This window comes from Neophocaena asiaeorientalis, unplaced genomic scaffold (genome assembly GCF_003031525.2).
Source record: "Neophocaena asiaeorientalis asiaeorientalis breed wild unplaced genomic scaffold, Neophocaena_asiaeorientalis_V1.1 scaffold82, whole genome shotgun sequence".
In the NCBI taxonomy this organism is placed as follows: Eukaryota; Metazoa; Chordata; class Mammalia; order Artiodactyla; family Phocoenidae; genus Neophocaena; species Neophocaena asiaeorientalis.
This window is the reverse complement of record NW_020173068.1, coordinates 7,125,808-7,133,367: the sequence shown is the minus strand read 5'-3', so window position 1 is coordinate 7,133,367 and position 7,560 is coordinate 7,125,808. Positions and strand designations below refer to the sequence as shown.

The following is a 7,560-nucleotide window of genomic DNA, read 5'->3' as shown; positions in this document are numbered from 1 at the left end:
GCGGCATATGGGATCTTCCCGGACCGGGGCACGAACCCGTGTCCCCTGCATCGGCAGGCGGACTCTCGACCACTGCGCCACCAGGGAAGGCCCCCTTCTCTCATTTTTAAATTGAAATTAAAAATTTTTAATTTGAAAGTATAAAAAAGTAAAAAAAAAAAAAGTCCAATCCACATAGTAAACAAAAAACATAGATTTTTGTTTTAATAGATCCCTGTAACAAGGGTGGATGTAACAGATGGGTCAGTCAGAGAGGGCTGAGATTAGAGTCCCCAAGGCCAGTCAGAAACTAAAGTAATCCTGGAAGAAGTGATGAAGGCCTGTACTAAGTGGGAGATGGACAGTGTGATTAAAGAAGAAGGGATGGTTGCAAGAGGTATTGAGGAGATTGTCTACAGAGCTTGATGAGAGATTAGATGTTAAGGATGAGGAAGAGGGAAGACTCTAACAGCTTGTCCCAGGTCAGCCTAGGATGACTGAGTTAATAGCAGTGTTCTTCACTGAGAAAATCTAGCTGGAGTTTTTGGGGTTTTTCTGTTTGTTTGGTGTTTTTTTGTTGTTGTTGGCTTTTGTTTTTGCAGCTGGATATTTGGTGTTCAGGAGAGGGAGCTGAAATATAAGTTGTAGTTGAAACAAAAATGTTGAGATTTCTCGAGCAATAATATTGATAGGGAACATTTATAGGGCACTTACCATGTGGTAAGCACTCTTAAATACTTTATATGTGTGAACTTGCTAAATCCTTACGACAGCCCTTTGAAAAGGTAGGCACTATTATTCCCCCATTTTGCAGACAAGAAAATTGAACCACCGAGAAGTAGGATTCCTGAAACATTCTCATTAGTCTCCCCTTACTTTTTCCTCTTTCTGTCTTTTTGACCAGTTTTTACCCTTCTCCAAGGATGGGTTTGGGAAGGAGGAGTAAACTGAAACACTGCTATTGCCGAGTAGATCTAGCAGAGGAACTGGACATTTGAGCAGTGCGCTGGGGCTTTTTTATGGTTTTTTTAGCTGTTTTGACATTGGTAATAATTTTTACTTTTCTTTGATAGTAGTATAAATTGCAGAAAGCCACACTGGATTTAAAAAAAAATTGTAGTAGAATACGCATAACATAATTTACCATTTCAACCAATTTTAAGTGTACAGTCCAGTGGTATTAAGTACATTCACATTGTTGTGCTGCCATCACCACCATCATCCAAAGAACTCTTTTCATCTTCAAAAACTGAAACTCTGTACCTATTAAAAGATAAATCCCTATGCCCCACTCTACCCAGCCCTGGGCAACCACCATTCCTTCTGTCTTTATGATTTTGACTACTCTAGGTACCTCATATAAGTGGAATCATACAGTGTTTGTTCTTTTGTATCTGGCTTATTTCACTTAACATAATGTCCTGAAAGTTCATCCATGTTGTAGCATGACAGAATTTCCTTTTTTTAAGGCTGAATAATATTCTGTTGTATGCATATACTACATTTCATTTATCCATTCATCTGTTGATGGGCACTTTGGTTGCTTCCACCTTTTGGCTATTGCCAAATAGTGCTGCCATGAACATGGGTGTACAAATATTTGTTCTAGTCCCTGTTGTTACTTCTTTTGGGTATGTGCTCAGAAGTAGAATTGTTGGATCATATTGTAATTCTATGTTTAATTTTTTGAGCAATCACCATTCTGTTTTCCATAGCAGCTGCACCATTTTACATTTCTACCAGCCAAGCACAAGGGTTTCAATTTCTCCACATCTTCTCCAACACTTATTTTCTTTCTTTCTTTTTTTTTTTTATAGTGGCCATCCGAATGGGTGTGAGAGGATAATCTCATTGTAGTTTTTTTTTTAAGATTTTTTTTGATGTGGACCATTTTTAAAGTCTTTTTAAAAATTTAATTAATTAATTTATTTTTGGCTGCATTGGGTCTACGTTGCTGCGCACAGGCTTTTCTCTAGTTGCAGCAAGCAGGGGCTACTCTTTGTTGCGGTGTGTGGGCTTCTCATTGTGGTGGTTTCTCTTGTTGCAGAGCATGGGCTCTAGGCATGTGGGCTTCAGTAGTTGTGGCATGTGGGCTCAGTAGTTGTGGCACATGGGCTTAGTTGCTCTGTGGCATGTGGGATGTGGGAGCTTCCCAGACCAGGGATCGAACCCATGTTCCCTGCATTGGCAGGCGGATTCTCAACCACTGCGCCCCCAGGGAAGTCCCATCTGCAAGTATTTTTTCACATATTTTTTCTGTTCCTTATTTCTCTCTTCTCCGTCTGAGACTTCCATTATACATATGTTGGTATGTTTGATGGTGTAGATACGTTTGCTGGTAGGTCTCTGAGACTCCATTAAATTTTCTTCATTTTTTTTTTTCTTTCTGTTCATTGGGCTGGATAATCTCAATTGATCTATCTTCACGGTCACTGATTCTTTCTTTTGCTCAAATCTGCTGTTAAACTTCTCTAGTGAAATGTGAATTTTATTTATTGTTCTTTTTAAAAAAATTAAAAAAAAAAATTATTTATTTATTTGCTTGCACCAGGTCTTAGTTGTGGCAGATGGGCTCCTTAGTTGCAGCTCACAGGCTCCTTAGTTGTGGCTTGCCTGCTCCTTAGTTGTGGCCTGCGGGCTCCTCATTTGTGGCATGTGTACTCTTACTTGCAGCATGCATGTGGGATCTAGTTCTCTGACCAAGGATCAAACCCAGGCCCCCTGCATTGGGAGTGCAGAGTCCTATCCACTGCACCACCAGAGAAGTCCCTTATTGTTCTTTTCAACTCCAGAATTTTTGTTTGGCTTTTTGTAAAATTTCTTTCTTTATTGATATTGTTTATTTGGTGAGATACCATTCTCATACTTTGCTTTAGTTCTTTAGTCATGGTTTCCTTTAGATCTTAAAATTTTTAAATAGCTGGTTCAAAGTCTTTGTCTGGTTTGTCTAATGTCTGGGCTTCCTCAGGGACAGTTTCTACTGATTTTTAAATTTTCCCTTGTATTGACCATGCTTTTCTTGTTGTTTTACATGTTTCACAAGTTTTTGTTGAAAACTAAACATTTTAAATAATATAATGTGGCACCTCTGGAAATCAGGACTTTCTTTTCCCAGAGTTTGTTGTTATTTTTCTGTTGAGTGACTTTTCTGAATTAATTCTGTAAAGTCTGTATTCTTTGTCATGTGGTCTCTGCCCAGTTAGCTTAGTGGTCAAGTAATGATTGGATGGAGATTTCCTTAAATGCCTGGAACCAATGAGTCTCTTAGTATTTGTTGAGGGGCTCTGTGTGCATTTTGGAGCATGGCTTCATCCTTCTGCCAGTCATTTGACAGTTCTGCCTTAACCTTCACTTCCTGCTTGCGAAGCACCTCAAGGTCAACCAGAGATGAGAGCTTAGAGCAGTCTCAGGTCTTTCCTGTTCTGGACATGTGCACAAACCTGTGCATCTGCATGGCCTTCAAGTTCCCAGGAATATGTCAGAGCTTTGCAAGGTCCCTATGCATGTCTCATTCCTCTGATTTTCCTTTTAAACTTTTTGATTAGCCTATTGTTTTCCCCAAGTATTAGCCACTGCCTCAGGCAGCCACAAAGTTAAACAATTGCCTCTATTTGTTTTCCACTAACGTTCCTGGGGAAAATGTTTATCATACTGGAGGAGTTTCAAGACAGATGGAGTCTTCCAAGGAACCGCTAGACAGATCAAATAATTCCAGACCTTTGTGAATAAGGTTTGAGGAGCTTCAACCCCATTCAGGAGTCAACTTTTCTCCAGAGAAGACTAGTTCCTTTCAGTGAATACTACTATTTAGAAACCAAGTTTGGATGCTACGTGTTGTCATTGCAACTGGGGTGTCATTGCTTCCAGGCCCTATCAGTACAGGAGTAGGAAGTATATGTATGTGTATACATATACATAAACACACATATGTTGATTTCTTTATCTCTGTATATTAAAAACTTACACCAGTTACTCTAAATCCACCCCAATAGCACAGGGTTTATTCTGTCCTTTTGCCTTTTCATATTTGTTAACTCCTTTCTCTGATAGAAACCTGATCCCTCATCCTTAATATATTTACTAATTTGCTCAAATCCTTCCTGTATTTGTGAATTCACATACTTGCTAAACTTTATTTGTAACCTGAATCAATACTTGTGGTGCTTTTGCAGTCATTTGTGGACATGTGCAGAGGGGTGAAAAATTTGAACTGCAACATGCATATTCCTGGCTGAGGTGATACTCTGACTTCTTGTTTTAGCTATTATGCTGTAAACAAGTATCCTTCTCATGGTCAATTTAGTGTCATGTTTTTTGCATTTTTGTGCTTTTGTTGGTGATTTCCCTGTTTAAAATGGCCCCCAGGTGTAGTGCTGAAGTGCTGTCTAGTGCTGCTAAGTGCAAAAAGGCTGTGATGTTTCTTGTGGAGAAAATTTGTGTGTTATAGATGAGTTTTGTTCAGGAGCAAGTTAGTGCTATTGGCTCTGAGTTCAGTGTTAATGAATCAACAACATATTAAATAAGGTGTCTTTAAACAGAAACACACAAAACAAGTTCATGTATTGTTTGGTTGATGAAAATATTGTGACCAGAGGCTTGCAGAAACCTAACCCTGTATTTTTCCCCTAGGAGCAATGGTTCAGTGTTTGCTAACTTAGTGTTTGTGGTCACTTTGTAAAACATAACTATGGGGAATAGGAGAATTGACTACCTGTAAAGCCTTTTCCAGCTCATGGGTGAGCAAAGGAAAATACTATGTATCTTAAAAACCACATGAAGAAAGAGTCTGGTCAGTGGACTGATTAAAGTGTAGTCACAAAAAGAGCTGATCTGTGAGAATATTTTCAAATACGATGTAAAATCACCTGCAAATCACAATATGCACAGGAAATACAAACATAAAACTTATCTTTAAAATTTTGGTTGAAGTGTTGATGAGGCAAAAGGACAATAAAACCAGTTCCCACTGAGTAATGGTGTTTATACTATCCTAAGTTAAAGCAATGTTTTTTGTTTTGTTTTGTTTTGTTTTGCGGTATGCGGGCCTCTCACTGTTGTGGCCTTTCCCGTTGTGGAGCACAGGCTCCGGACGCGCAGGCTCAGCGGCCATGGCTCATGGGCCTAGCCGTACTGCGGCATGTGGGATCTTCCCAGACCGGGGCATGAACCCATGTCCCCTGCATCGGCAGGCGGACTCTCAACCACTGCGCCACCAGGGAAGCCCTAAAGCAATGATTTTAACCACTGGATTTTTTTCTGAACTTGGGAGAACTGAGGTTTGCTAATTGTTATAGACCTAATGTATTAGTACCTATAAGAGGATGTTAAGTACTTCCACAGATTTACTGATATATATTTATAAATGAAGTATTGGGAGAGGTGGAAAGGAAAAAGGACTTAGTAGAATCAGTAGAACCAGAACCTGGAGTCTAGGTTGAAGCAAATGAGCTCATGCTTTGGGTAGGAGAGAAGAAGAGAGTCCCAGAGGAACTCCAAGGGGATTAGCTTGTGTGGAGAGGAGCAGTAATTCTCAAACCAGAGAGTATGAGTCAGGTTTTGGAACTGCTGAGTGGAGAATGCAAGGCAGAGTATGTAAGTATATTGATGGGTCGGAGTCCAGTTGGTAAAGATCAGGTGTTTAAGTTTGACTACAGAGACACTTGGAGGCACTGCAAGCTTTTGAGAAAGGGAATTCCAGGTTCAAAGCAATATTTTAAGAAAATGGTTCTTGCTGCTGTGACAGTTTGCTGGGGAAAGAGGAGTTTACTTAACATAATTCACTAACAGTTGTTAATAGCAATAGTGAAGCCTTTGTGTGTGTGTTTTACTGTTATTGAAGTGCTTTTACAGGTGGTCCTTGGGATGCTCCTGTGAGGTAGCTTTTATTATTCCCACTTTTAGGTAAGGGAAAATGGAGGTCCAGAGTTTTGAGTAACTAGTTCAGGGTCACACAGCTATTTAATGGTAGGCTTGCGATTCAGATACCCTTTCTGCTACACCTCAGTTTCAATTAAGGATTTCGACAAAGAATTATTGTTGTAGGATTGGAGAAGGAAAGAAAACAGCAGCTGATTACTACTTTCTTCTAATAAGAAGTGATTTAAAGTATTGGCATGAGACCAAGTAGAGTCAAATGTTACAGAGAAAATTTTTGACATTGGAAAAAATAGGATGAAATTCTTCAGAAAATCTTCCAAAAGTTTGCATTGTTCCTACTTGTAATGTCCTCTTACCTTACCCCCACCCCCCACCCCCACTCCGCTTTGGGCCTGAATCTGCTGAAGTTTCATCTTAGCACGTATTTACATTTTTAGGAAAGGAACATCTGACATGGAATGATCTGGTAAATGTGTCAGCTGTTAGTAAACAAGAAGCCAGTAATTGTATCTCATTTGAAAACAATCCCAACAGGTCAAACCTCAGCTGAAATAAAATCCTATTTTTAAGCTTTACTTTTAATTTGAAACATAAGTTGCTGTGAGTAGCCTATTAGAAACAGTTACACAACTTTAGAAAGCATCTCTAGGTTTAAAATTCTAATACCTTTCTCCCCCTTACCCCTGGCCCTTCCTGCCTAGTCATGAGGAAATGGAGATTCAGATTCAACTTAATATTTATTGAGTTGGACATACTGCAAAGGACATTTTTTTCCCTTAAAATCCTGAGAGGTAGGGATTTTTATTTATTTTATGGAAGAGGCAACAAAGGCTCATAGCTCACTGATAGGGGAGCCAAGAGTCAAATCAGTACTTTCTGATTCCAAGTACAGGACTCTTCCCATAGTATTATGCTGTATTTTAATTGGTTCAAGACTAGGTCATAGAGTGGTAGAGCTAGAAGGGACTTTGGGGATATTTCCTCTACCCTTTCATCCCATAAATGAGCATGGATCCAGGAGTTGGGCTTTCTGGATTCAAATCTTAACCCCGCTATTTATTAACCATGTGACCTTGGGAAGTTACTTATCCATACTTGCATTTCTTTATCCATATACGTGGGATAATAACAAAATACCTAAGTCATTGGGTGGTGATTATGAGGTTTAAATGAGTTCATATATGTAAAGTACCTGAAAAATACCTGGCACATAGTAAGTGCTTATAAGTATTACTAATATTTGTTAAGAGGAAACTGAGTATCATAAAGGTGTAATTACTTCTAAAGATTATATTAAAGTAGCTGAGTTTAAACTAGGATCCGGATCTTTGACTCCTACTATTGTAGTTGATGGTTGGCAAAGTGTTTTCAGACAGTTTGGTATATCCAGTCCTCATTATGGCTCTATAAAGTCTACAGGCCAAGTGAAAGAAACCCTTCGATCTCCCAAAGTTGGTTTCTAGAATAGAGATTTCCAGTGCTGTGTACGTGGATGCCATTTATACAGTGGGTTGTATTTCAGCTTCATAAAGTAAAGCAGGCTTCTCATTTAGCAAGGTAGAGCTTCTCCTTTCTCCAGCCTAACCTTTCACTTTAGTCCAGAGACCTTTTTGAGGTCAATTAATGCCAGAGAGAAAAATTGGACCTCAGTCATAGCTCTAACAGCCACTTAATCTCCCTTTGTCTTGGAAATCAAATTGCCCA

General features: G+C 39.2%; 1 protein-coding gene across 2 annotated transcripts in view; it reads left to right on the top strand.

The window, feature by feature from the left end:
- UQCC1 (ubiquinol-cytochrome c reductase complex assembly factor 1) overlaps positions 1 to 7,560 on the top strand; it is a 90,927-nt gene that overhangs the window by 3,528 nt on the left and 79,839 nt on the right. The window lies entirely within an intron of this gene.